The sequence below is a fragment of the Cervus elaphus genome, chromosome 5 (assembly GCF_910594005.1).
Source record: "Cervus elaphus chromosome 5, mCerEla1.1, whole genome shotgun sequence".
In the NCBI taxonomy this organism is placed as follows: Eukaryota; Metazoa; Chordata; class Mammalia; order Artiodactyla; family Cervidae; genus Cervus; species Cervus elaphus.
The window spans coordinates 133461686-133466293 of record NC_057819.1 but is presented as its reverse complement, the minus strand read 5'-3'; positions in this window follow the sequence as shown (position 1 = coordinate 133466293).

Genomic DNA, 4608 nt, shown 5'->3' with positions numbered 1-4608 from the left:
GCCTTAGACTCCCCCTTGGACTTTATGAGAGGTCTTGCCAAACACTGTACAAAACTCAGTTTTCAGGGTTTCCTGCATCTCCTTGGTTTGCAGATTAAGACCGTGGAAGATGACATTGAGATGAGCTTGACTTGTGTGGTCGTGGGAGCCTGTTCTAATTCTTCCACCTTCACCACGTACCTTCCTGAGTGTGGACCAGCTATCCTTTAAGACCCTGCTTTAGTGCTCTCCGGGACTTCACCAGGAACCAGTCAGCAGCCAGCAGAGCAGATCCGCCCCCCCTCCCCAGGACAGCTCAGCGCATACTGGCCCCTCTTCAGGTGCTCATGTGGCTGGCCGCGATGTCTGGGTGGCCTTCACTGTCACAAACCCTCCTGTGATCTCGGGAGGAGAACCACTGTGGTCACACGGGGTGAGCGGCTTTTACAGAGCCTCAGTCCTTTTTAACCAACATCCGTCCCACTCCATTCATCTGGTCATTCTCTTTCCGGAGAAATCCAGACAGAGACGCGAGAGGAAGACCATTCCCTTTCCAGCGAAAGTACTAGACCATTAGATTGAAAAACCAGGGCTACCCCTTCGAACATGCTCCGGTTCTAGTCGTCACGTAAAGAAAGAAAAGCCCTTCCACTGTTCTCACAGAGACAGTGAGAGGCCACCAACCATCTACGCTTTCCCTTTTTAAAAAACTATCATGCAAAAAATTTTTTCAGCCACGTCACTCAGCTTGTGGCATCTGATTTCCCCGACCAAGGATAGAACCCGGGCCCCGGCAGTGAAAGCCCAGGGCCGCCAGCCTACTCTTCTCTGTGCTGTGTTGCTCAGCCATGTCTGACTGTTTGCAACCCCACAGACTGTCTCCCGCCAGGCTCCTCCGGCCATGGCGTTTCCCAGGCAAGAATGCTGGAGCAGGTTGCCGTTTCCTCCCGCAGGGCGTCTTCCCGAGCCAGAGATGGAACCCACGTCTCCTGCGTCTCCTACGTGGCAGGCGGATTCTTCACCGCTGAGCCACCGAGGCAGGCCCCCCAGGCTGCTCCTGCACATTCCCCTTTACACTCTGGGGTTGTGTCTGGGAGGGGCTGCCTGAAACTGCATCTCCAGCCCCTCTGCCTCTGGGTGGTGCCGGGGGATGGAGGCTTTCCAGTGGACGTGCTTCGGCCGACCTTCCCCACCTCCACCAGCGCCTCGCCAAGGGCTCTGGGACCCTGGCCGAGGCTGCAGACTCCTCAGTCTCTTGAGAAAGGAAATCAGACTGTCCCCGAAGAGGAGGGAACAGCAAAAACCCCCGTGCGGTTACGGCTGGAGGAAGTTTAACCCGAGCGTGCTGAGTAAGAGAACGTGCTTCTTTTCCAGGAGAGTCTAGGTGGAGAGGCCAGGCTCCCAGCGAAGCCCTCTTTTCCTCTTTATGAAGAAGAGCAGCTTCATCTCTGTGGAAAGAAGAGAGGAGGGGGGAGCACAGACAGCCGCAGCCTCACTCCCTCAAAAAAGAAAGGAACCCAGATTTCAAAACACTTGGACTTATTTCTCTTTCCAAAGGCAACTTCAGAAACTGTCCACCCCTCCGTCACAGAAGGGAGCCGTTTGAAGCCACCCCCTCCGCGAGCCTACCTGCTGACTATTCAGGAAAAGAGGATATTGACATGACTGTTTAGAATATAAAGGCTTTGCAGTGTTTGGGTACAACCCTAGGACTATCTTGCACCCACACATGATTAAAAATTTAGATGGCTAACTCTGAAACAATCAAACACGCTAGATGCTTCTTAATGAGCCTCTGTCTGAACGAAAGCACTGCAAACTTCAGAACCATGCTTCTGTGGAGATTCCGTTGTCTTTGATCCAGTAAAGTCACGGCAGGGTGGATTTCTTTCAAGTTTACTTTTTGGTACAGTGGTCCTCCCAAAATATTGGGAGATATCTTTCTTAGCAAGATGTGGGAGAAAACAATGGTGCCGTCTCTTTCATTATCTGCAATTTGACAGGAGTGCAGTTTATTAAGTTGAAAAGAGGCAGAGAATTTGTCTGAAGTCCCGAGACTCTGGTGGGGACTGCCTCCCTTCCGTACCAGTGGGAGTTGGCGACATTTTGAACCTGCTCACCATTAAATGCCTTCCTGATGGTGGAAAAGCCTTTAAAGGGAAAGCGGATGCATTTATGATGTAAATTTGTTATTTTGACAGTCTTTGAAATCTGTCATATTCACATCCAATTTAATGCCTCACACCAAAAAAAAAAAAAAAAAAGTCCCTTTTCTTTTAAAACACTTTTAAGATTTTTCAAAGCCATTTTCATGTAGCAAACTATTGTTATACCTAATACATCCTGAAAGTATTTTAGCCGAGGAACTTATAGGATTCTGTTTTAAGTCGTGTCGAGTTTTAAAACATGGCGGTCTTCAAATACACTTTGACCAGGATATCTCTTTTTGATTAGTTTAAAGCCGTTCTTGATTTCCAGGTACACGAGTATCCACCACATATGCATGGATGGGTTTAGGCAATTGTTTAGCATAACAAAAGTTGGCCTTCTGAGGGGTCACCTCTGTTTTTGTAGACTTTGGGTGATGGAATCTTCTAGACCATTGACTACAGAGATCTCCAACAAGCTATCTGAAACATAGCTGAGACCCTGGGGCAGTGGGTCTAAACCAAGGTGAGTTTGCCCCCCAGGGAAAATGAAGCAATGTCCGGAGACAGTTTTGGTTGTCATGGTTGAAACGGAGGTTGTCATGGCGTCTAGAGGGATGGCCAGGGTGGTGCTAAACATCTAAGGGCGCACAGCCCAGCCCCTCCCAGCAAAGAGTTCCATCCCCAAATGTGGACGGTGACGCGGCTGAGAAGCCCTGGGAGCAGGCAGTGAAAGTCTCTCCCCATGAACGCGGTGTCTCCAAACTGACCCGCTAAGCTAGCGCTCGGCAAGCTTGCAAGTGTGAGCAAGCCCGGGCTCCGTTCTGACAAGCAGAGATCCTCAGACCCCCTCCTCATCTCCTGAAACAGGTCCTCCAGGAAGAGAGTGGCGAGAATCTGTACAGTTCAGATACTCCCCAGGTAATTCTGATGCCATCAACCCACGGTGAGCATCTGGGAGCCACCACACCGGACCAAAGGCATCTTTTCATTTTTAGAGCATCTCTGCCTGGCTTGGAAGATAACTGCCACTTTGCAGACACCTGGAGTGAGTACGCCTACTGCTTTCCTAGACCATGACCTGTTACCACAGGGTGGCCAGCAGAGACGGGAGTCCTGAGTGCAGCAAAAAGTGCCAGTGCTCAATAAAACAGAGGCATCAGACAATCTACCCCCAAAAAGCAGATACAAGTTCCCCAAGCACGGCACTCATCGGGGATAGTTGGGCAGCCCGGCAACAGACTGAGTGAAGAAGTAAATAATGAAAACGTCCGCTAGTGGCGAACACTATGCAGAGAACTAAGATCAGGCGGTAGAGTGGATGGGTAGCTGTCTGAGTCTGCAGGGTCAGGAGAGGTCTGCTTAGCTGAGACCTGAACAAGAAGAAGCCAGCTGGTGGCACCCGGAGGTCTAGAGGCGGGGGCTGTTTATCCACACTTTGCGCGCAGTCCTGGTACGGACCTTAGCCCTGCATAGGTAGTGGTATTTACCACTGTCTGTGTTTTTAAGAGTCTGGTCATCACCTTCCTGGGGCTTCCTAGGTGGCACTAGTGGTAAAGAACCCTGCTGCCAATACAGGAGACGTAAGAGATGCAGGTTCTATCCCTGGGTGAGGAAGATCCCCTGGAGGAGGGCATGGCAACCCACTCAGTATTCTTGCCTGGAGAATCCCATGGACAGAGGAGCCTGGCAGGCTACGGTTCATAGCATTGCAAAGAGTCGGACACAACTTAGCATGCATGCACACACATCACCTGCTTTAGAAGCCCCAGGTCTTCCTAAAAATCCAACTCGCTGAGTCCCACCTGTGCAAATAAGACTCCACGCCAATGCATGGAACAAGCTCTTTGGAGACGCACATGCCCTACGAAGTTTAAGAACCGCCATGTAGAGGGAACGTGCTGTGAGAGCAAATATCTTTATGAACTGGGAGGTGGGTGCCCTCCCAGCCTGCCTGGGCACCCCCAACAGTGGGATGGAGGTGGGTGCTGGGTGATTAGAGTTCTCTGTTCGTTTCTGATTGAATCCAAACCTCCTGTTTTTCAACTCAGCCTTCCACCCAAACAAACATTCTCGGGCTGGCTAATCCCTATGACTGAGTGGATTTCAGCTGGATCCGCAATTCTTTATCAGTTGGCAAGACATTTTCATCTCTTACGGAGGTCTTCCTGCAGTTCGACTTCAAAGTGGCAAAGCCAAGAAGTCTGGAGAGAAAGTTTCCGAGTGTTTACAGACGCCTTATCACCACCCGGGAAGGTGGCGGGGGGCCTTGGGCAAAGGAACACATTTCTCCAAAGCAGTTCAGAAATGGCCTAATCTGCTGAGGCGATCAAATGGTGGCTTAAAAGATCTTTCCCACAAAGAGGAAAATTAAGTTTTCTGGCTTGTCAGTCACCCAGAATCGAGGCTGGGGGTTTCTGATTCATGGACTTGTCCTTCACGGGGTGCTAATTGAGGGAAGAAGATGTGTGAGGGTGTGCAG